The 26,398-nt window shown below is 44.5% G+C and overlaps 1 long non-coding RNA gene across 1 annotated transcript; it reads right to left on the bottom strand.

The window, feature by feature from the left end:
• Positions 1-15,780: 15,780 nt before the first annotated feature.
• On the bottom strand, positions 15,781-24,986 carry LOC127009070 (uncharacterized). The gene is made up of 3 exons (XR_007761560.1): positions 21,878-24,986; positions 17,014-17,092; positions 15,781-16,794 (listed from the first exon to the last, which is right to left on the bottom strand). It is a non-coding gene; the product is annotated as an uncharacterized LOC127009070 (long non-coding RNA).
• Positions 24,987-26,398: the final 1,412 nt, after the last annotated feature.

The following is a 26,398-nucleotide window of genomic DNA, read 5'->3' as shown; positions in this document are numbered from 1 at the left end:
CAAATCTCCCGTGTATGAGTGTTCCAACACTAATTCTCACAACACAGGATTGCCAAGTGAGTGGAATCTTCACTAAATTTGGTGGAAAATCATATCAGCCCAGCGTGGAAAATCTACGAACGAGCAACTGGTGGATGTTGTTGTCCAATATAGCGACATTTTTGCATAGCTTCACATGACTGATATTTTGACCAAATAGTTGTAAATTTTGCAGTTGGCAATACTGCCCTGCCACCACCCCATCATCAAGAGATCTACAGTAGTTGCCTTACGGCTGACCGTCGCGCACGTATAAATGTACGTCTTCACAGGCAACACCCCCTGAATGTGCCTGTACTTTCGCAGGAGAGGTTTACTTTACTGAATCCTATAGATCTTGGCCTCCTCTTTCCAATGGTGGTTTTGTTTTGTAGCTGTGATGAATAGTTTTTGAGATACAGAGGTTAAAAGAGCGAGCACTAACGTCACTTGCTGGTGGTGTTGAAAGCTCGCTGCGGGCGCCAGACACACTCACAGCAAAAAACACGCCCTGAACGTTTGCAGGAGAGGCTTACATAACCGAATCCTATAGATCTTGGCCTCCTCTTTCCAATGGTGGTTTTGTTTTGTAGCTGTGATGAATAGTTTTTGAGATACAGAGGTTAAAAGAGCGAGCACTAGCGTTACTTTCTGGTGGTGCTAAAAGCTCGCTGCAAGCACCAGTCGCACTCACAGCAAATAAAAACACCTGAACATGCCTGTACGTTCGCAGGAGAGGCTTACATAACCGAATCTTATAGATCTTGGCCTCCTCTTTCCAATGGTGTCTTTGTTTTGTAGCTGTGATGAATAGTTTTTGAGATATAGCGGTTAAAAGAGATTCCCTTCCCCCGCTGGGGTGCCCGAGCGTGCCTGAGGGGATAGTCTCTTTGCGAGCGCTTAGCAATGAAAGGGTTAAGAGTGAAGACACCATGACTTGCATTAATAAGTTGGACAGCACAAGACAGCTGATAAGTCCAGGCACTCAACAGGAACAAAAATGTGAAGACACCATGACTCTTGCATTAGTTTTTTAATCAGACACTCTAAAAAGATGATAGTGAAAACACCAGTTAACTCTCACATTATTAAGTTGGACAGCACAGGACATAGGGAAAGCATGAGAGAGTGAAGATACTGGATAACTCTTGCAACATTAAGTGGGACAGACTCACCGTGGAGGGTTGGGTCAGCTGGGCATCCTTTACAGGGGTGGTGAGGGTGCAGGTCTTGGCCCTCAGGAGTAGCTCACAGCAGGAGTTTCAGTACACTCTCTGATTGGCTGCCACGACCTTCACTGTAGCCAATCTGAGGGGGTATTAGTACATCAGTTGGGAACTTGAAATGGCTGAGAGTAAAGCTACAAGATGCCAAGTCAATCATCCACTCCATCAGGAAGTTATTTACTTAGGGTCGTATTATAAGACATTTCGCCGCCCAAGAACACCTATTTGACAAGGCTTTCGCAGGAGTTGTGGGCATTTCCAGGAGTAGTTTTATGACCCTGGTGGTAGTTTAACCCTTCTTCTGTGCCATGAGCCTGAAAAACACTCATTAGAACCTGATTGATATCCCCCTTTGACCTTTAGAAATAGCTGATGTGAGAAGGGAAAGTGTCTTGTAATACCAGCCTTAATCTCAGTTATTCATTCATCAGTCAGTCAATCTTACACACACACACACACACACACATGCAGAGGCAGTGTGGTCTCCCCATAAGAAGAAACACATCAAGAAACTAGAAAGAATACAAAAGATGGCAACAAAAATGCTTCCAGGGATTGACATACGAGGAGAGACTAAAGGAAATGGACTTACCAACACTAGAACAAAGAAGAGAAACGGGAGACCTAATACAAATCTACAAATTATTGAGCAAAATGGAAGAAGTAGACAACGAGGAGTTACTACTAAAAGAAGAAATTACCACCAGGAACACAAGAGGACACAGTAAAAAATTGAGGAAGGGAAGATGCTTGAGAGACATAAAGAAATATAGCTTCCCGCAAAGAAATATAGAGGTTTGGAACAGACTAAGTGAGGATGTAGTATCAGAAAGGAGTGTGCAAAGCTTCAAGGAAAAGTTGGATAAATGTAGATATAGAGATGGGACCACACGAACGTCAAGCCCAGGCCCTATAAAACTACAACTAGGTAAATACAACAATTAGCTAAACACACACACACACACACACACACCTGATGTGATAATCTGTTGATGCAGTGGGTTAAAGGAGAAACAAGGCTAAGAGGAGATGACCAACCATCAAGACTTGACCTAATTTTCACAAAAAATGTTGAGTTAGATAAAGGAGTCAGTCACGAGTGCCCCTTAGGAAAGAATGGCCATCAACTATGACAGATGAAAACTATGGAAGGATTTGAATACCAAGATGAGGCATATAAGGAAAAAAGGAAAAACTATGCAAAGGAAGATTATTATGTTGGACTCAAGACAGAGAATTGCAACAAAATGGTCCCAGAACTCTCGAATATGACGTATGAAGACAGATTGAGGGAGATGGACTTGACGACACTGGAACAAAGAAGGGAGAGAGGAGATTTGATCACACTGTACAAGTTGGTAAATAAGTTTGATGAGGAAAGAGTTGGAAAGCTTTGTTTATTGGGCGCAACATCTGTGGTCATATGCCGGAGAGAAACAGAAGGGGAAGGAATTATAGGAGAAGGGAACAGTTGGAAAGTTTGGTTTAGTCAGAGCAACATCTGTGGTCATATGCCGGAGAGAGACAGAAGGGGAAGGAATTATAGGAGAAGGGAACAGTTGGAAAGTTTGGTTTAGTCAGAGCAACATCTGTGGTCATATGCCAGAGAGAGACAGAAGGGGAAGGAATTATAGGAGAAGGGAACAGATCCCAGGAGACAGGACACAACCCCCTATTAATACCTGGTACCCATTCACTGCTGGGAGGACAGGGGCGTAGGGTGTCAGAAAAGCCGCCCAAATTTTTCCACTCCGCCCGAGAATCGAACCCGGGCTCTCTCAGTCGTGAGCTGAGTGTGCTAACCACTGCACCATGAAGCCCCCTGTTTGATGAGATGGATAGAGATGATCTCTTCTTAGCATCACTAACGCAGGGGCTGAGAGGACACGGAAGGAAACTTAATAAAGGAGCCTGTTTAAGTGACTGGAAAAAGTAAAGTTTTTCACACAGAAGTATTAACACATGGAACAGCTTGCGGGAAGAAGTGGTGGAGTATGTGGAGTTGGAAAGGATACAGAGAACCACAACTAAAATGGTCCCAGAACAGATTGACGGAGATGGACTTGACGACATGGACACTAAACCCTTCATAGAGCACCCTGGTGGTGGTGGTGGTGTTGGTGTTGGTGGTGGTGTTGGTGGTGGTGGTGGTGGTGAATGGTGGTGTATTTCAAGGTGGTGTTGTTCTTGTTTTTGTTTTTTGTTGCAGTAGTTACGAGCGAAAGGTGGTGGTGGTGGTGGTGATTGGTGTTGATGTCCTCGCTGGTGGTGTTGAGCCTTGGGAATGGTGCGTGTGGTCAACTCCACCACCTGGTTGGCGTTCTGGAAGGTGCGCCGATGGACCAACGTGTCGCGACCTGACATCTTCACGCTGAAATAATAATAATAATAATAATAATAATAATAATAATAAATATGATAAAGGTAGTTTCCTATACCAGTGTAAGCTATAAAGAAATAAAAATTGTAGTAGAAATAATAATAATAATAATAATAATAATAATAATAATAATAATAATAATAACAATGTGTATTGTTGAGGAAGGGGTAGCCTATTATTTTTGAGACCCTGACTATTTATTTCTGTGCAAGACATGATGATATTTACTATGGAGGCAATGTTACTTTCTATGTACCACTAAATTTGGAAAGTTTCGTTTAGTCGGCACAACATCTATGGTCATATGCCGGAGAGAGACAGAAGGGGAAGGGATTATAGGAGAAGCGAACAGTTGGAAAGTTTCGTTCAGTTGGCGCAACATCTGTGGTCATATGCCGGAGAGAGACAGAAGGGGAAGGAATTATAGAAGGGAACAGACCCCAGGAGACGGGACACAACCCCCGATTTAATACCTGGTACCCATTCACTGCTGGGTGGACAGGGGCGTAGGGTATCAGAAAAGCCGCCCAAATTTTTCCACTCCGCCCGGGAATCAAACCTGGGCTCTCAGTTGTGAGCCGAGTGTGCTAACCACTGCACCACGAAGCACCCTATGTACCACTAAATGAGTGACTTTTCAGCGCCTGGGGCCAGCACACGATATCCCTATTGTGGACCACATGAAACGCCCTGAATTTTCTCTTTTCTACACTCTCACACAACCACAGTGTGTAACTTAACACACGAGAAATTAATCCAGACAAGGAAAGGTTTTGCCGGCCCCGGGGATTAAATCGGCGCCCACCAAGGCGGGAGAGCCACGTAGTACTCCTTAACCAGTCTGTCTGAGGCTGGCCCCTCTGAGCTATGGAAGGCTCGTACTCGTACAGCTCTAACCTATCTTAATGCTGTGCCCCCCTCAACTCCCTCTATTTTCCCTAGGTCCCTGTACAGCCTTCAGGGACAAAAAATATTGGTTTTGACAAGCGGACAGGTGGCATGTTTATGTCACAAGGGGTGTATTTTTTATTTTCAAAATCCCCCCATAAATAAGCATTCTGGGAAATTTTATACTTCAAAAATATCATTTTCCGGGAATCCAAGAAACACAACACTGTTTGTGTCATAACTCAGGAAGTATGAGTCCTACGTGCATCAAACTTTGGTCACTTCTGTTATGCCTATAGGCCATGTTGTAACCAAACAATGGTAACTCTAGCTTAATATTAAAGGATTTTGTCAACACATTTGTTCTAGGCCTTTGCCGGAAACAATTACCTAACCCACTGGGGGTCCTCGGCACATCAACAGCGGGCCTCTTCCTCCACTTGTCTAGTACTGATTTGTTTCTAATACTCAGTTATAGCTTATCCATGCATAGACCTACCCTGAAAACCTACCAGTAAACTAACTTCAAACATACCTATATAAAACATCTTTTTCAATAATAACCTTACCTTACCTTACGGAACCTTACGGAAATACTGGACGCAGGCCTACTAGGCCTCTATATCCAGATCCTCTGTGTCGTCACTGTTTAAACTTATACTACGGTGGTGGGCACTGGTGGTTATTAATTTCTCCTCCCAATTGTACTTGATTGGTTGATCCGCCCAAAACTTGTCCAATCGCTTTTCAAAGGATGCTATGCTCACTGCCTCTATGACATCATTAGGAAGACTATTCCAGGCGTCCACAACTCTGCAGCTGAAAAACATTTGCCTCTTCTGAGTCCTAAATCTAGTCTTACTAAGTTTCAAGTTGTTTCCTCGTGTTGGTCCTGTGTGCCTCTCCAAATGTATGGTTACCTCCTCATCATATTTTCCATTGAGGATTTTATATACCTCAATCATATCCCCCCTTGCTCGTCTGTATGCCATTGTTGGCATATCTAGCTGTTTCAGACGATCTTCATATGAAAGATTTTTCATCCCTGGTACCAACTTAGAGGCTCTCCTCAAAACATTTTCAACTGTGCAGATGTCCTTCTTCTTGTAGGGAGACCAAACAGATTGTGCATATTCCAGATGAGGTCTTACCATGGACTTGAAGAGACATCTAAAAGTAGTAACATCCAGAGCAGCAAATGTACGTCGTATTAGCCCCATTACCTGATTGGCTCTGTTGACTTTTTCGGACATGTGACCTTCAAATGACAAAAGTTCGTCAGTAGTAACATTTTCCTTCTTCAGTGTAGGAAATGAAGATGTCACGTCACATCACTAAGTAAATTCTTTCGTACTAAGATACCTTAGTGTGGTGATTTGGTGGTGGTTGTGGTGGTAGTGGTTGTGGTGGTGGTGGTGGTGGCGTAGTGGAAGGGCACTTTCGTCATATGAAGGCTTCTCTGCGGTGTTTCTTCCTTTCCCTGGCCGCCACTGTACTCTCCACCTTCTTCTCACAGGCTGTGGATCTTCTCGTCATTGTAGTTTGAAGGAAAACACGAGAAAAAGTAAGGTTTATGGCGCTACGCAGGCCGGCCCGTGCACCTACTCTTCTTCTTCTTCTTTTGGGCATGACGCCAGCCGGACCAAATTGTTGTACCGCAATGTTAAAATTATGGAATTTGCCTATAAATTATGGCAGATTCTGTGTATGAATTATGGCAGTACTATGGCAACGTGATTAACTCAATTTATTAAAGCTAAGATAGACACCCAAGTATTTGTAACAGTGGACACGATCGAGTTTGACGTCATTGATACGTGTCACGTGACATACTCTATCTATTCTGACCCCCAAGAAAGATGGAAGATGATAAGCATAGTCCTGGATAAACACATGGATAGCAGGAGAACGGATAAGGATAGGAAGATGTGGATAGTGTAGATGGATAGAGGAAATTAAGGTGGATCTATAAGTGGGTGCAAGGAGTTGGAGGAGGAGTGAAGTTTAGTTTTGGATTCATTAACTAGACCCATAGAAGTGCACAAGTCTTCAAGCTGGTGGAGGGCTAAAGTAAGCGTCCGTGGAGCATTACACTGAAGCAGTATATCTTCAGCATATATAAAAACTTCTGTGCCCTGAGGAAAGGCCGGGGTACTGTGCAATTTTGTCCATGAGAATATTAAAGAGCAAAGGACTAAGGACCCCTCCCTGTGGAGTGCCCAATTCAAAACTCCCTTCAGCAGAGCATGGAGCCACACCTCAGCCTTCCTATTATGCAAATAGTCTTTGAGCCACCCCAGTAATTTCCCTTTAACGCCCTTTAAAATAAGTTGTTCCAATATAACCTCTTTATTGGCTCTGTCAAAGGCACCTTTGAGGTCAATGAAAGCACGACAAACAGCACCTGCAGAACTTATAAGCACTGAATCAAGCAGTCACCAGTCCCTTCATACAGCCATACAGATTCCGTGACATGGTATGATTGGTATCTCCCACTTATACAGTCAAGCGCCTAAGCTATCCTTTCCATCATCTTACACAGACAGCTTGTTAAGGAAATAGGTCTAAGGTTACCATCACCCTTAGGAATGGAAATGACCGCAGCAGTTTTCCAGGCAGATGGTAGCTAGGCTTTGTGAGTTGTAAGACATAAGAACATAAGAACATAGGGAAACTGCAAGAGGCCGGGTGGCCTACACAGGGCAGCTCCAGAATCCCTCCCACTACTCACGGTGGGTGAGGTGTAGTTACAGGGGTTACAGGTAGATGCTTGATCCTCGCTATACCGGCGGTACCCAGGCACGCATCCAGCACCCCGTCACCTTACTGCACCCACACCTCACTGCCACCTGTCATCCATGTAGCTATCCAGTCTACTCTTAAAACAAGCTATCATCCCTGCACTATGTGCTTGCTGAGTTTATTCCATTCCCCCACCACCCTATTACTAAACCAATGCTTGCATATATCTCTCCTAAATCTATACTTTTCTAATTTAAATCCATTACTGCGTGATCTATCCTGTTGGCTAATTCTCAATACTTTACTTATATCGCTTTTGTTGTAACCCTTGACCCATTTGAATACTTCTATCAGATCTCCCCGCACTCTTCATCTCTCTAGTGAATGTAAGTTTAGATGTTTCAGCCTATTTTGATATGGGAGGTTCCTCAGCCCCTGAATCATCTTGGTCATCCTCCTCTGAACTGATTCAAGCAAGTTGATGTCCATTCTGTAGTGTGGGCACCAAAACTGGACAGCATAATCTAAGTGTGGCCTAACTAACGCTAAATAGAGTCTGAGGATGACCTCTGCACTCCTGTTGGTTACCGTCCTGTTAATAAAGCCTAATACCCTGACATAAGGCAAGAATTATGAGACAGAAATGATGAACTGTGAGGTAAAGACAGAACACACAGAGACAGAACTAGACATAAGGCAAGAATTATGAGATAGAGAGAAATGATGAACTGTGAGGTAAAGACAGAACACACAAAGAGAGACAGAACTAGACATAAGGCAAGAATTATGAGATAGAGAGAAATGATGATCTGTGAGGTAAAGACAGAACACACAAAGAGAGACAGAACTAGACATAAGGCAAGAGTTATGAGATAGAGAGAAATGATGATCTGTGAGGTAAAGACAGAACACACAGAGATAAGAGACAGAACTAGACATAAGGCAAGAGTTATGAGATAGAGAGAAATGATGATCTGTGAGGTAAAGACAGAACACACAGAGATAAGAGACAGAACTAGACATAAGGCAAGAGTTATGAGATAGAGAGAAATGATGATCTGTGAGGTAAAGACAGAACACACAGAGAGAGACAGAACTAGACATAAGGCAAGAGTTATGAGATAGAGAGAAATGATGAACTGTGAGGTAAAGACAGAACACACAGAGGTAAGAGACAGAACTAGACATAAGGCAAGAGTTATGAGATAGAGAGAAATGATGAACTGTGAGGTAAAGACAGAACACACAGAGATGAGAGACAGAACTACACATAAGGTAAGAGTTATGAGATAGAGAGAAATGATGATCTGTGAGGTAAAGACAGAACACACAGAGACAAGAGAGACAGAACTACACATAAGGCAAGAATTATGAGATACAGAGAAATTATGAACTGTGAGGTAAAGACAGAACACACAGAGAGAGACAGAACTACACATGAGGCAAGAGTTATGAGATACAGAGAAATTATGAACTGTGAGGTAAAGACAGAACACACAGAGATGAGAGAGACAGAACTATTATAAAGAGGAGTGGGAGAGAGAATTTATATTAGAGTTGGCTGACGATTAAAAGTGTATCTTGGTATGTAAGGAAAATTGTGTACAAGTGTGTGAGTGCCCTATGAGGAACAGCTGGCTGGGATGATTAAGAGAGAGCGATCAAGGATTAATTAAAAAGATGAGAGGGCAATCAAGATATATATATGAGGAAGAATGAATTAACTGAGAGGTAAAGACAGAACATTTGAAACATTTAAAACATTTGAAACATTTCTTAATAGCCCATTAGGTACAGTTACATATGTTTTTGCATGTATTGTTAGAGGCCACCCTTTACATAACACACAGAGATAAGAGAGAGACAGAACGAGACAAGGCTATCTCGACCGGTAGGCGCTGTATTGCAATTTTGAGACCAGAAATGGCTTTGCCGTGATGTACTCTCCCAGGAGAGTCCCCATTTGCAAGGAAATAGCCCCAGTAACGAAGATAAGTTTCCAGATTTTGCTCGCATGTGGGTAGTTTTAAGCCACTCGGCGGCGGCTGAAAAATCCCAGCTTGGTGGCACCGGGCAGGGATTGAACTCACGTTGTTCCGAATATGGCGCCATCATGCTATCCACTCAGCCACCGCCTCCCCCACTGCTCCGTCCATGGTAGCGTTGCCCACACGGGTCATCTCAGTGCAGGTAGGACAGGGCTTCTTCACCATGGACGGGCTTGTCAACCTGGTGGAGAGAGAGGTAGGTTAGGGTAGCTTAGGGTAGGGTCAGGTAGGTTAGGTAAGGAGGAGAGGCTAGATTTGGCAGGGAGGGAGAGATATGGCAGGGACACAGGCAGGGAGAGAGTGATTTGGCAGGGACAGAGGCAGGGAGAGGGAAATATTTGGCAGAGACATGTAAAGAGAGCAGGGGAGGACACAGTGCTGGGAGTTTTAGTAGAGGACCTGGAAACAGTGCTCAGAAGGGAAAGACTCCGATGGTTTGGACATGTGAAGAGAGCAGGGGAGGACACAGTGCTGGGAGTTTTAGTAGAGGACCTGGAAACAGTGCTCAGAAGGGAAAGACTCCAATGGTTTGGACATGTAAAGAGAGCAGGGGAGGATACAGTGCTGGGAGTGTTGGAGAGATTGGGGGGTAGAAGGAAGGAGACCAGTTGGTAGAACCCTAGGAAAACATGGAGAAGGTGTACAGGAAGACTTTGGGATTGATAGGACCGTAGGGAAGCATTGGGCAGAAGACAGGGAAGTGGGGAGATGGAGGGAGAGCCATAAAGCATCCAACTGCTCAGGAAGATTGAAATAAATGGACCTTAACCTAAATAATGATAATGAAATAATGACAGTGTACTTACCAAGAGTTAATTGGTCATAGTAGTAGTAGTAGTAGTATTACTCATCAGCTGTCATGGAAGTACTATATGAGGGATTCAATAGTACACATAGTAACAGTGCAGAAGGATTTAATAGTACACATAGCAGTATAAGGACAGTATATAGTAATAGTAGTAGTGAATAATAATAGTCTCAGCGAGTCTCCTTGAGTCAAATACAAATGTCAATGTAGATGCCGTTCCTACCTCTCCTACCTTAGTAACATTGATGTGGCCGAGGTCGTAACAACATCACGACGACATCTCTGCAGAACTTCCCTTGTCCGTAGCTTGACCCGGCTGCCAGCTCTTCAGCCAGCGTCGATGGCTCAGGAAGAGTCCTAGGTCAGGTCAGGTTAGGTTAGGTCATGAAGAGGCCATGGTGGGGTCAAACGGAGGGTGGGTTATGTTTAGGAGGCAAGTAAAGAAATGGAAAAATTCATCAATATTTTTCATATATATATTTTTTGTGTGTGTTTGTTTGTTGTTTTGTGTGTGTGTGTTTGTGTGTGTGTGTTTGTGTTTGTGTTTGTGTTTGTGTGTGAGTGTGTGTAGGTGGGAAGTACAGGGTACAGGGTTCCTCTTCTTACTAAAACCTTGATTAAAAGAAAATAAATAAATATATATAAATCCTGAGACTTCCTTTGTTAACTATATGTTATGTAAATAATGGTATGTCAATTAGTGTTTCCTTATCCACTACTTTTATATACAGATGACACAGTATATATATTATGGCTGTAACACACAAGGATGCCACATATATGTCATACTATTGAGCCGATCTGTGGATTTATTTTCTTCAACAATGACACCCTAGTATTTCTATGGTCTAATTCCTGCTTAAGTTTATCCTCAGAGCAACAGATGTTTCTCCCAAGGAGGTGAGCCACTGAGGGACAGCACTTGGACCAAACTGTAATTCAACCGTGGAAAGTTGGAAAGTTGAAAGTTTTGTTTAGTGGGTTGCAACATCTGTGGTCATATGCCGGAGAGAGACAGAAGGGGAAGGAGAGGAAAGGATTTTTGTTTTAGTGGGTGCAACATCTGTGGTCTCATATGGAGGAGAGAACAGACCCCTAGGGGAAGGAAGGAAAGTTTTTACACTGATTAGTGGGTGCAACATCTGTGGTCCATATGCCGGAGGAGGAGACTGGAAGGGGAAGAAGGAAAGTTTTTGTTTGAGTGGGTGCAACATCTGTGGTCATATGCCTGAATTGAACCCGGAGACAGAAAGGGGAAGGAAGGAAAGATTTGTTTAGTACCATCCAGGAGTTGCAACATCTGTGGTCATATGCCGGAGAGGGGAGACAGAAGGGAAGGAAGGAAGAGATTCTGAGTTTAGTGGGTGCAACATCTGTGAAGAAGTCATGTGCCGGAGGAGACCAGAGAGGGGAAGGAAGGAAGAAGTTTTTGTTTAGTGGGCAGCAACATCTGTGGTCCATATGCAGGAAGACAGAAGGGGAAGGAGAAAGATTTTGTTTAGTGGCGCAACATCTGTGGTCATATGGGAGGGAACCTTAGAGACAGAAGGAAGGAAGGAAAGTTTTTGTTTAGTGGAGTGCAACATCGGTGATCATATGCCAGAGAGAGACAGAAGGGAAGAATTATAGGAGAAGGAACAGACCCCAGGAGACGGGACACAACCCCTGATTAATACCTGGTACCCAATCACTGCTGGGTGGATAGGGGCGTAGGTATCGGAAAAGCTACCCAAATTTTTCCACTTTGCCCGGGCTCTCTTGGTTGTGAGCCATGATATAACCCCCCCAAAATAGAAGATACAGAATCTGATCGCAAATGCTTTGATATATAGGAAATGGTGTGTGTGAGGTGAATTTTTCTCATTTTTTCTCTTGAGGGACCATTAAGAAACATGATCCCTGCTGCTACTGGGTTAATATCTGCATGTTTTTGAGCGTTTTCAAGTTCATTGCACAGAGGAAGGGTCAGACTACCACCAGGGTCATTAAACTACCCATGGAAATGCCCCAAACACCTATGAAAGCCTTGTCAAGTATTTTTTTTTCTACAACAAAGGAGGCAGCTCAAGGGCACACACAAAAAAGGAAACTCTATTAAAAAAGCCTGCTACCCGCTGGTCCCAAATACCACGTGTCAATTCCTGTGCAGATGACAAAAACCTGGATCTTCAAGTCCCTCCCTGTCTTAGCCTGTGGGGGGGAGTCTCAACGCCCTGCCCCTGCTGTGGGTGGTGTGGGGGGGTGTGGGGGTCTGGTGCAGGGCCCACAGCTCCACCGTCAGGCTCAGGGGGGAGTCTCCAGGTCTGACAGGTGCTGGGGGAGGGGGGGAAGTAACATTCAGTAGATATGTACCATTAAAACCTCTTGTAAACCCAGCCATTAAAACCTCTTGTAAACCCAGCTATTAAAACCTCTTGTAAACCCAGCCATTAAAACCTCTTGTAAACCCAGCTATTAAAACCTCTCTTGAACCCAGACATTAAAACCTCTTGTAAACCCATGCAGCTATTAAAACCTCTCTTGAACCCAGACATTAAAACCTCTCTTGAACCCAGACATTAAAACCTCTCTTGAACCCAGCTATTAAAACCTCTTGTAAACCCATGCAGCTATTAAAACCTCTCTTGAACCCAGCCATTAAAACCTCTTGTAAACCCAGCCATTAAAACCTCTTGTAAACCCAGCCATTAAAACCTCTTGTAAACCCAGCTATTAAAACCTCTCTTGAACCCAGCTATTCATAACGATTTTAAACCCAGCTATTAAAACCTCTCTTGAACCCAGCCATTAAAACCTCTTGTAAACCCAGCCATTAAAACCTCTCTTGAACCCAGTTATTAAAACCTCTTGTAAACCCAGACATTAAAACCTCTTGTAAACCCAGACATTAAAACCTCTTGTAAACCCAGACATTAAAACCTCTTGTAAACCCAGCCATTAAAACCTCTCTTGAACCCAGCTATTAAAACCTCTTTTAAACCCAGCTATTAAAACCTCTTTTAAACCCAGCCATTAAAACCTCTTGTAAACCCAGCCATTAAAACCTCTTGTAAACCCAGCCATTAAAACCTCTCTTGAACCCAGCCATTAAAACCTCTTGTAAACCCAGCCATTAAAACCTCTTGTAAACCCAGCCATTAAAACCTCTTGTAAACCTAGAATTTAAAAACTCTTTTAAACCCAGCCATTAAAACCTCTCTTGAACCCAGCCATTAAAACCTCTTGTAAACCCAACTATTAAAACCTCTTGTAAACCCAGCCATTAAAACCTCTTGTAAACCCAGCTATTAAAACCTCTTGTAAACCCAGCTATTAAAACCTCTTGAACCCAGCTAAAACTCTTGTAAACCCAGCCATTAAAATCTTACCTTATCTTGTAAGTGAGTCTTCCCTGCATAGGAACAGCCGTCATCCAGGGGTAGACCAGGGAATCAACCACTCATATCCACGGTAGACCAGGCAATTGACCACTCCTCCAGGGGCCGTAGACCAGGAATTCAACCACTCAGCGGATGACCAGTGTTGTGTAGCTCTCCAGTCTGAAATCGAGGAGTTTAACCTAACCGATCATGGATATTAATCAGTGTTTTACTCAAAGACAAACTGTGTAGCGAACATTCAGCGACTCGGAAATAATCACTGGATATTTACGACACAATAACAAAAATATCCGAAGCCACACCTGAACCACTGGGTACCTGCGACATTATCAGTAAAGGCAATTAGGACACTCACTCACCAGGACGTCTCAGAACAAGTGCGCCGAGGACTATTATGGAGGTTAACATGGCGGTAGTCCGGGGCGTGGAACCTCATCAACGGTAGCGGTGTGTTCTGTGGTTGAGGCTCGGCCGTGGAGGTTTCTTGTAGACCCGGGTGGATGTGGTAATGCCCGGGTGGAGCAGCAACGGCCGTAGAGGGTTGGGATGTACACTGTAGTCTTATGTATACTGTAGAGTCTTCCATGGCAAACGTTGCCCGTTCTTTACTAACTAGAGAGAGAGACACAGAGAGAGATTGAGAGATAGAGAGACAGAGACAGAGATTGAGAGACAGAGACAGAGATTGAGAGACAGAGACAGAGCAACACACACACACAGACGTACGCACAGTGCAGTGAGGGAGAATTAAGCAACACACACACACAGACGTACACAGTGCAGTGAGGGAGAATTAAGCAACACACACACACACACACAGACGTACACAGTGCTGGGAGGGAGAATTAAGCAACACACACACACAGACGTACACAGTGCAGTGAGGTGGAAAATAGCCACACACACACACAGACGCTCACAGAGCAGTGAGGGAGATTTAAGCCACACACACACACACACACACAGACGTACACAGTGCTGTGAGGGATTATTAAGAAACACACACACACAGACGTACACAGTGCTGTGAGGGAGAATTAAGCAACACACACACACACACACAGACGTACACACACACACACAGACGTACACAGTGCTGGGAGAGAATTATTACACACACACACACACACAGACGTACACAGTGCTGGGAGGAGGAAGGACAGGCAGCATGGCGGTACATTGTTTATTACGGAACGAAATTCGCGTTACAGCTGCAAGGTGCTCTCAACCACAATGCCTTACAAAACCAGCAGTAGTTACCTCCTCCTGCTGCAGCGACCTCCCAAGACGGAGGGCCCCAGACCCCGCCCAGCGAGGATGCGCCTCCCGGCCACCTGGTCAAAGCCTGGTCAACCAGTCAGCCAGAGAGGTGCGCCCCCGCCGACAGGGCCCAGAAGCCTTCCGCATCGGGCGGGTCACCACAGCCGCCTCTTCTTGCTGCTCAGGAACACAACAGGCTAAAAGGCAACAGTTACACACACGGACATATAAAAAAAAGAAATCCTAACCGACATCTCAGAGGGAGACGCCCAAAGGCGGCAGACTCAAACGCAGAACGGAAAACACCCGTTCTGTGAAAGAGCCAACCGTTGTACCCCTAACACCCTAGGCCCCACCAGCCTCCTCCTGTGAGGAAAACTGGTCCTCAGTTTGGGCAACTCGGAAGGAGCTACCCTGACGGCAAAGCTGTAACACAGACTGGCCCGCGTACAACTCCGCCGCCTAAACTAACACCTTGCCAGACCTCCCTACGGGAGAATCTGACATCTATCTGCGCGTCTTTCAAGCGTTGCTCCGACTCCCTACCCGCCCGACCACCCGTCCGCCCGCCCGTTCCCGTACGCCCGCCCGTCCGCCCATCCGCCCCGCCCCTACCCGCCCGCAAGCGTGCGAGCAGAGGTACGACGAGCGTCAGTGCGGCGGAACGTAGCGTACGGGTTCCGTGCGTTCATGCGTGTAGCCGTACGGCTCAGCGTGAACGCTGCTGCCTGCCTACCTGACCGAGGGTGGGTGCCCGCCCGACAACCCGACCGCAAGGTGGCCTGCCTACCTATCTGATGGCCCGACTGACAGCCTGACCACCAGATAGCTTGCCTGTCACCTGCTAGCCTGACTGCCAGGTGGCACACCGCCCGTCGGCCTGATGGACAGACAGCCACGCCCATGCCTTCCTGACACAGTGATTAGCTAAGTCCCCACACAAAAAAAGACACTCACACAAAAAAAACTCACACCCTACATAACCTGCACCAGTGCTACCCAAACCTCAGCAGCTCCCGCGTTGCACCGCCACCGCCGTTGGTCGCCCGGCAGCATCCACCCAGCAGGGACAACAGCTAAAGAGCTAGGGAGGAAGGGGGTTATGGGGAAAAAAACATACATAGAAATGAAATCCTAGCAGTCACACAGCAACACACAGCAAAAGGTCAAACACACGGCAGGCCTGCCATCACACACACAAACACACACAGCACACACTAAACCAAATACCGTGGATATACCGTAGTGACGTGATGTGATGTCCTCGCTGCACGCGCCTCCGGACTGCCACACACACACACACGCTAGCTATTGGGTATAAACACACTGGAAAAGGCATAGAAAAAAAAGACATCCTAAATAAAATAACACACACAAGCACTCAGCGGGGGTTTGGGGAGGCAGACGGAGGAGGGCCAGTTGGCATGGGAAAGGGGAATCGCCCTGCCCAGGAGATGGATATGGTCTTGGCACCCCCCCCCTGGCGTGAAGGTTACCCAACACACCAGGCGGTAAGGCTCGACACAACCCAAATCCCAGGAGGCTCATCCCCCAACCCACTTCCAGCCCACCAACCATTCTACCCCACCCTCCCTTACCCACTAAGTACCCACAGACATACACCAAAAAAAAGACTCCACTCCCATCAGACTCCTTGGAAGAAGGCAGCCTGATCCACCTAATAAAAAAGCCAGGCTCAACCTTACGGAAGAGTCTGGCAAAACGTCGGCGGAGACAACGCGAAAGGCAACGCCTGGCCAAGCAGAGCCCGACCGCTCTGACCCCCGGAAGAGAGGCCAGAGTAGCTAGAGTCGGCTTCCTCCTACGGAGAAAACCGACAAAAAAAACTTCAGACATCTCGGAGGGAGACCGTCTGAAGGTGGAAGACTCAAACGCAGAACGGAATCACACCCGTTCTGTGAAAGAGCCAACCGTTGTTACACCTAACACCCTAACACCCTAACACCCTACACCAGCTAAACAAACACCCTACACCCTGACGTGCTGCTCCCGCGCTGCGCCGATGCTCTCCGCTTACGCGCCTCTGAAAGAACAAGACCGACTTAGACACAACCCAGGAGACAGTGACGGAGAATTAGACACACTATGAAAATTATACAAGAGCAACAGTATTTAATGATCTCGTTATTTGACCGACTATCATTTCATTACTATTATTGGTATTGTTATATTCATTACTATTATTGGTATTATTATATTCATTACTATTATTGGTATTATCATAATCATTATCATTGTTTACCTGGGCGCCAGAGGATACAGGCAAAGGGTGACACACACGGCCACCTCCATCAACGTGTCTCTCCAGGCGGGGCAACACACTGGAAGTACAGGGAGACTCAGACATGCGGAGAGGCAGCGGCAGAGACATCCAGACATCTTGGCTCAGACACAGGTGGCTGCTCCATTAACCCAGCAGCAGCGACGGGCCAAGTTTGTGGCTTTACCGTGTAGCAGCGATGGGCCAAGTTTGTGCCATGATATTTAAACCCCCCAAAATAGATGATGCATAATCTGATCACAAATGCTTTGATATATATTATGAAATGGTTTGTGTGTCCAAACTCATATGCAAGAGTTAAGAACATAAGGAGTCTGCAAGAGGCTGGTTAGGTTATACCATGGCTTTATCTAACCTCTTCTTGAATGTATCTATGGTATTGGCACCCACAACATGGCCCCAAGCCTGTTCTCTCATCCACCACTCTGTTAGTAAATCAATTCTTGCCTTTGTCTTTGTTGTATCTTTTTTTCTCTAAATTAAAACGATTGCCACGCGTCCTACCTGGCTCTTTTACTATCAAAATATTGACATCCCCTTTATTAAATCCTTCATCCATTTATAGACTTCGATCAAGTCTCCTCGCAACCTTCGCCTTTCTAGCGAGTGTAGTTAACTGCTTCAGCCTGTCTTCATAAGGCAAGTTTCTCACCCCCTGAATCATCTTTGTCATCCTCCTCTGTACAGATTCTAACACCTTGATATCCATTCTATAGTAGGGGGACCAGAACTGAACCGCATAATCGAGATGAGGTCTAACTAGTGCTAAGTAAAGTTTGAGGATGACTTCAGCGCTCCTATTGCTTACGCTCCTTGAGATGAAACCAAGTACTCTGTTGGCCTAATTTTTGGCCTGAATGCATTGAGCCCTAGGACGGAGGTCAGCGCTCACTAGGACTCCTAAGTCTCTCTCAAGCCCAGACCTGCTTAGAGGAGTGCCATTTAAGGAGTAATTGTGTGAGGGATGATTCCTACCTACACTCAGAATGCTACACTTCCCAACATTGAATTCCATCTGCCACTTCCCCGCCCAATCATATAGTCTGTCAAACTCATCCTGGAGAACGGTAGCGTCCCTGTCTGATTAGATTACACTACCGATCTTGGTATCATCTGTGAACTTGCTGACATCACTACTAATTCCTGTGTCCAAGTCATTGATGTAATTAATAAAAAGCAGAGGACCCAGCACCGACCCTTGTGGGACTCCACTCGTAACACTGCCCCATTCAGATTTTTTACCATTGATTTGCACTCTCTGCTTCCTACCACTGAGCCACGCCCTGATCCAGTTCAAAACTTTACCAGCTACGCCGTGAGCCTGTAATTTTAGTAATAGCCGGTGATGAGGGACTTTGTCGAACGCTTTACTGAAATCTAGATACAATATGTCATAGTTTTCATCTCGGTCAGCCGCCTCGATTACTTTAGTGTAGAAGGACAACAGGTTAGGACCTATCCTTTGTGAACCTATGCTGTGAATCATGAATTAAATTATGCTTTTCTAGATGGTCCAGAATGCTCCCGGCTATAATTTGTGGCTTTACCGTGTAGCAGCGACGGGCCAAATTTGTGGCTTTACTGTGAAGCAAGCAATTTGGCCAAATTTGTGGCTTTACCGTGAAGCAGCGACGGGCCAAATTTGTGCCACGATTTAAACTCCCCAAAATAGATGATATATAAACTGATCACAAATGCTTTGATATATATATTATGAAATGGTTTGTGTGAGGGTGATTTTTCTAATTTTTCTCGCTTGGAGGGACCATTAAGATACATGACCCACGCTGCTACCACAACCACCGGGTTAAGGTCAAAAAAATTGTAATGCCAAAATTTAATTAAGTATGGGAAAGATAGAAATTAGGGAGGATAAGTAGTTTTAAGTATTTTTAAGAATATATAAATTCCATCTCTATCTCTCACGTACTTAACTGAATTTTTCTTAACTAAAAATGGTCAAATCATCACTGATCTCCTCTATTATGCATATATAATCATTTTTGCAATTCCTAACATTATATACTCATTTAAATAATTTTTCACACATATATATAAATACTACTCTTACATATACCCAATACTGTCCAACCCCTTATGCAAGAGTTAACCAGCATCTTCATTCTTTCATCCCTATACTGTCCAAACCCCTTATGCAAGAGTTAACCAGCATCTTCATTCTTTCATCCCTATACTGTCCAAACCCATTATGCAAGAGTTAACCAGCATCTTCATTCTTTCATCCCTATACTGTCCAAACCCATTATGCAAGAGTTAACCAGCATCTTCATTCTTTCATTCCTATACTGTCCAAACCCATTATGCAAGAGTTAACCAGCATCTTCATTCTTTCATCCCTATACTGTCCAAACCCATTATGCAAGAGTTAACCAGCATCTTCATTCTTTCATCCCTATACTGTCCAAACCCATTATGCAAGAGTTAACCAGCATCTTCATTCTTTCATCCCTATACTGTCCAAACCCATTATGCAAGAGTTAACCAGCATCTTCATTCTTTCATCCCTATACTGTCCAAACCCATTATGCAAGAGTTAACCAGCATCTTCATTCTTTCATCCCTATACTGTCCAAACCCATTATGCAAGAGTTAACCAGCATCTTCATTCTTTCATCCCTATACTGTCCAAACCCATTATGCAAGAGTTAACCAGCATCTTCATTCTTTCATCCCTATACTGTCCAAACCCATTATGCAAGAGTTAACCAGCATCTTCATTCTTTCATCCCTATACTGTCCAAACCCCTTATGCAAGAGTTAACCAGCATCTTCATTCTTTCATCCCTATACTGTCCAACCCCTTATGCAAGAGTTAACCAGCATCTTCATTCTTTCATCCCTATACTGTCCAAACCCATTATGCAAGAGTTAACCAGCATCTTCATTCTTTCATCCCTATACTGTCCAAACCCATTATGCAAGAGTTAACCAGCATCTGCACTCTTTCATCCCTGTGCTGTCCAAACCCATTATGCAAGAGTTAACCAGCATCTTCATTCTTTCATCTCTATACTGTCCAAACCCATTATGCAAGAGTTAACCAGCATCTCCACTCTTTCATCCCTGTGCTGTCCAAACCCCTTATGCAAGAGTTAACCAGCATCTTCATTCTTTCATCCCTTACACTGGTAAACTTTGGAGCAGCCTTCCTGTGTCTATATCTCCTCCTGCCTTCGACTTGTATTCTCTCACGAGGAATGACGTATCGAGACACCTCTCCTCCCGAAACTGACCTCCCTTTCGGCCGCTCATAACTTTTGTCTCTGAAGGAGCAGCAATTAACCCAAGAACATCGGCAGACCCTTTTCTGGGCTTTCACGAGTCATGGCTGTGGTACGGTGGACCCTAAAAAGGGCTCGCCATAAAACCCTTGATTCAAGCTAATTGTAGGTGGTTGTGGCATACCGCAACCCACCATGCATGATAAGTGGTGCAGTAAGGTCACGGCAGACTGAATTAGCTATCCATACAGTAATCACTCGTCAAATTCTTTAAAGTAGACAACAAGCGACTCTCGGCTAGATGCCACGCGTCACAAGACTGTTTATTTTGTGACAAACACCACACAAACAGAATGGAGTTTGAGTGAAAGAAATACTCTTGATGGCTTTATGGTTATGAGAGTACCAGGTGCTCTGATGTACGTTCCATGCTCTTTTCTTAGTCTCAAAATGCAATGTAATTTTGCCATTTCTCGGCCACTTCTCGGCTTCCCCACGGCCCAAGCCCACGGGTTAAGCCCTTCCCGGCGGAGGATCTATATAGAGACGTTTGGAAATTGGGACTTTTTGTCGGCGCGTCTGTGTATAGACGTTTGCTCTCATTTGCCCTCATTAGATAGTATCATGGCGCCACTATAAACACTCGCCTGCGCCAGAACGGGCTGGGCCGACCCCCCCAAAAAATAGACGATTCCTTACTGCTGACAAAATGAACAAAATAAATTATTATTAGGCATCTCAAACCCCCGGACACTTGCCGACATTGCCTCTCAAGGACAGTCACCCTTGTGCATTGTCGGATATGTGTAATGCCCCGACGAGCTTCTTTTCTAAATCCTTCCTATTTCTCAACACGTCCTCTGCGTGTATCGAAATAACACGAGAAATTAAGCAAGATCAGGGTATTCGCCGGCTGCCTGGGATTGAACCCGCGACCAGCGTGACGGGAGAGCCACTCCTTACCGAGTCGGCCAAAGAGGTGCCCCCCTGGCTAAGTGGGTTATGGGAGGCTCGTTCATCAGGCCGTCGCTGCACTACATATGCAACGCACATCAGCTGACACCAGGAATTTTTGCATTTTTCCTAGTTTCTTTTATTATAGTCTATCATGTCAAGGAGTAAGAGACCTCTTGAGCCGGAGGAAATGACTCCTTTGGTAGCTGAGGATATAGATGCTGATTTTTTGAATGATTTTGATGATCCTGACTCATGTACCATCAGTGGTTACACTCTAAACCTTCATTTGAATGTATCAATATACATATAACCACTCTAACTTAACCCTTTCATTGCTAAACGCTTGCAGTGGGCGTTAGGCGTATTTGCTGGTGGTGCTAAACGCTCACTGCGACCTCCAGCCGCACTAAAATCTCCCGTGTATGAGTGTTCCAACACTAATTCTCACAACACAGGATTGACAAGTGAGTGTTTTCTACTAAACTTGGTGGAAAATCATGTCAGCCCTGCTGCCGGGAAGGGGTTAACGGGCTTTTTCTAAACCTATTTTCTTGTTGCCCTAGAGTGGTTTCTTTAGCTGTAAAAAACAATATCCATTATCCACACAACTATGTCAAAATGCTTACCGGTCTCCCCAGCTGAAGAGGTCACGGACAGAGGAGGTCATGTGCGCCTCCCAAGCCCATGTCCCCGGCGTCCATCTCCCGGAACACTGCCACACAAACAAACGCTAGCTATGGGTATAAAAAAAGATTACGTGCAAAAAGTTCACACACAAAAATACATCCTAACAAAATAATAGTGCGAAGGCATAACGCCAACGCACACACACACACAATCATACGACAGGCCTGCCATTCACACACAGACGCACACACAAGAGAACCCACTTAACCAAACCGTTGGTGTCGTCGCGATGAGTCCTCTGCATGGTCCGTCCGCGGCATCCTGCAAAAACAGAGAGGCATATTAGAAAAGGGAACATTAAGGGCCGCTTCCACAGTCCATCATGGTCTTTGTAACACTCCCGAACCAAGCTATAGAATCCCATACTGTTCAAAATGGCGCGGTCTTCGATGACACACTAAATACAAAGAGCTTTTCCTGTATTGTGTCGTCAAATTTGTGGACTTGAATATAAACAGGATCTCAGCTTACTCATCTCCCTTCTCTTCCCTTTCCTTCATATCATAAACAGAGAGCTTTTCCTGTATAGTCTTGTCAAATTTGTGAACTTGAATATAAACAGGATCTCAGCTTACTCATCTCCCTTCTCTTCCCTTTCCTTCATACCATAAACACAGCTTTTCCTGTATAGTCTTGTCAAATTTGTGAACTTGAATATAAACAGGATCTCGGCTCACTCGTCTCCCAATCTCATCTCCCTTCTCCTCCCTTTCCTTCGTATCACGACAATATAAGACCTTTCCTGTATAGTCTTGTCAAATTTGTGAACTTGAATATAAACAGGATCTCAGCTCACTTGTCTCCCAATCTCATCTCCCTTCTCTTCCCTTTCCTTCGTATCATGACAATATAAGACCTTTCCTGTATAGTCTTGTCAAATTTGTGAACTTGAATATAAACAGGATCTCGGCTCACTCGTCTCCCAATCTCATCTCCCTTCTCCTCCCTTTCCTTCGTAGCATAAACACACAAGACCTTTCCTGTATAGTCTCGTCAAATTTGTGAACTTGAATATAAACTCCAGACACTGTACAGGAAATTTCGAAGGCTCTGGTATTGGTTTGGGAGCTTACTAACCCATCATGAGGAACTGTGAAACTGGGCCTTAGACACAGATGCAGAATTATAGCCATGCAAAAGGCAAATTACTTATATATAGTGCATGAAACTGGCCATCACGGGGAGTTAGCTTATGGCAAAATATATTACTAACCCCGGAAATTAAGTGAGACTGAAAATTTAAAGAAGCATTATGTGAGAGAGCACCGTGCAGGGCTTAGTAACAAGGATTTCGGTTAATTTACATTCACGTACGGATTGAGATATCGGCAAGGCTTGAAGCTGCCGATATCTTTACATGGAAGAGGCGCCTGGCTGGGACGGACAATTATACAGTGGCAAAACAAACTAGGATTGACAATTATACAGTGACAAAACAAACTAGGATTGACAATTATACAGTGACAAAACAAACTAGGATTGACAATTATACAGTGACAAAACAAACTAGGATTGACAATTATACAGTGACAAAACAAACTAGGATTGACAATTATACAGTGACAAAACAAACTAGGACTGACAATTATACAGTGACAAAACTAACTAGGATTGACAATTATACAGTGACAAAACTAACTAGGATTGACAATTATACAGTGGCAAAACAAACTAGCTAGCAGAGCCGGGCACCACAAACACACTGGAAGGAACCTTGAGCGAAAGATAACTTAGACATTACTTAAAAGGAAGGAAGGGATGAAGATAGACAGAGAGAGGAGGAGGAGGAGGAGGAGGAGAGAGAATAGACGAAGGGAAATTAGATGCAAGATTTGACCACCAGAAGGAACATCACACAAAGGATAACTTAGACATTAATTAAAAGGAAGGAAGGGATGAAGATAGACAGAGAGGAGGAGGAGGAGGAGGAGGAGAGAGAATAGACGAAGGGAAATTAGATGCAAGATTTGACCACCAGAAGGAACATCACACAAAGGATAACTTAGACATTAATTAAAAGGAAGGAAGGGATGAAGATAGACAGAGAAGAGGAGGAGGAGGAGGAGGAGGAGGAGGAGGAGGAGAGAGAATGGGTCAGAGGAAACAAGGAAATGAAAAGTGTAGGAAGGAAACATTCAATCACTAAATCAAAGGTGTTGGAACTATTGCTTCAAGGGAAAGGGATTGAGTTACTTTATAAGTGTTGCTGTAATATAAAGAACTTTATATCTGTGGTGGTGCCCCGCTCTCCCAACACCAGCTAACCAGTGATGACCTATCCTCCCTAGCACATTGAACAGTATCATCGCCGCTCCTGGGTGTGGGGGAGGGGACACAGGCGCTGAGATAGGCCTTGGTCACGGCAGCTCCTGGGTGTGGGGGAGGGGACACAGGCGCTGAGATAGGCCTTGGTCACGGCAGCTCCTGGGTGTGGGGGACAGGACACAGGCGCTGAGATAGGCCTTGGTCACGGCAGCTCCTGGGTGTGGGGGACAGGACACAGGCGCTGAGATAGGCCTTGGTCACGGCAGCTCCTGGGTGTGGGGGAGGGGACACAGGAGATATAGAAGGCATTTCATATGACACGAGAATCTGTTACCTATATAAAAAGGAGAGAGAGAAAGAGCTAAGTTATGTGACAGATGGATGATTCAAAAGGAAGTGAACTCGGGGTATGTCTCTCTCTCTCTCTCTCTCTCTCTCTCTCTCTCTCTCTCTCTCTCTCTCTCTCTCTCTCTCTCTCTCTCTCTCTCTCTCTCTCTCTCTCTCTCTCTCTCTCTCTCTCATGCAAAAAATAATTAAAGTTTGAAGTCACCTTAATAAACTGCATTGTGCGATTGTAGTCTCTCTCTCTCTCTCTCTCTCTCTCTCTCTCTCTCTCTCTCTCTCTCTCTCTCTCTCTCTCTCTCATGCAAAAAATAATTAAAGTTTGAAGTCACCTTAATAAACTGCATTGTGCGATTGTAGTCTCTCTCTCTCTCTCTCTCTCTCTCTCTCTCTCTCTCTCTCTCTCTCTCTCTCTCTCTCTCTCTCTCTCTCTCTCTCTCTCATGCAAAAATTAATTAAAGTTTGAAGTCACCTTAATAAACTGCATTGTGCGATTATAGTCTCTCTCTCTCTCTCTCTCTCTCTCTCTCTCTCTCTCTCTCTCTCTCTCTCTCTCTCTCTCTCTCTCATGCAAAAAATAATTAAAGTTTGAAGTCACCTTAATAAACTGCATTGTGCGATTGTAGTCTCTCTCTCTCTCTCTCTCTCTCTCTCTCTCTCTCTCTCTCTCTCTCTCTCTCTCTCTCTCTCTCTCTCTCTCTCTCTCTCTCTCTCTCATGCAAAAAATAATTAAAGTTTGAAGTCACCTTAATAAACTGCATTGTGCGATTGTAGTCTCTCTCTCTCTCTCTCTCTCTCTCTCTCTCTCTCTCTCTCTCTCTCTCTCTCTCTCTCTCTCTCTCTCTCTCTCTCTCTCTCTCATTCAAAAAATAATTAAATTTTTAAGTCACCTTAATAAACTGCATTGTGATATTTTAGTCTCTCTCTCTCTCTCTCTCTCTCTCTCTCTCTCTCTCTCTCTCTCTCTCTCTCTCTCTCTCTCTCTCTCATGCAAAAAATAATTAAAGTTTGAAGTCACCTTAATAAACTGCATTGTGCGATTGTAGTCTCTCTCTCTCTCTCTCTCTCTCTCTCTCTCTCTCTCTCTCTCTCTCTCTCTCTCTCTCTCTCTCTCATGCAAAAAATAATTAAAGTTTGAAGTCACCTTAATAAACTGCATTGTGCGATTGTAGTCTCTCTCTCTCTCTCTCTCTCTCTCTCTCTCTCTCTCTCTCTCTCTCTCTCTCTCTCTCTCTCTCTCTCATGCAAAAAATAATTAAAGTTTGAAGTCACCTTAATAAACTGCATTGTGCGATTGTAGTCTCTCTCTCTCTCTCTCTCTCTCTCTCTCTCTCTCTCTCTCTCTCTCTCTCTCTCTCTCTCTCTCTCTCTCTCATGCAAAAAATAATTAAAGTTTGAAGTCACCTTAATAAACTGCATTGTGCGATTGTAGTCTCTCTCTCTCTCTCTCTCTCTCTCTCTCTCTCTCTCTCTCTCTCTCTCTCTCTCTCTCTCTCTCATGCAAAAAATAATTAAAGTTTGAAGTCACCTTAATAAACTGCCTTGCGCGATTGTAGTGTTCCATAAGTTATTGTATGAGAATAGACAAGCCAAAAGTTTTAAATTTCAAAAGTAAACACCACTACATATATTATCGGTATTTTTTTTTTTACTGGTATTATGACTTATACCGGGAAGAGGCGGGGTGGTATTATTATTTAAGAAAACCGGTATTTCCGTCGGAACCATACATCCCTCGTCACCACAACCACCACAACCACCACTCCGGTCACCACAACCACCACAACCACCACCACAACCACCCCTCCGGTCACCACAACCACATCAAAAACACGTATAATTTCAATGTATAC

The sequence above is a fragment of the Eriocheir sinensis genome, chromosome 39 (assembly GCF_024679095.1).
Source record: "Eriocheir sinensis breed Jianghai 21 chromosome 39, ASM2467909v1, whole genome shotgun sequence".
In the NCBI taxonomy this organism is placed as follows: domain Eukaryota; kingdom Metazoa; phylum Arthropoda; class Malacostraca; order Decapoda; family Varunidae; genus Eriocheir; species Eriocheir sinensis.
The sequence above is the reverse complement of the archived record's forward strand: the minus strand, read 5'-3'. Positions and strand labels throughout refer to the sequence as shown.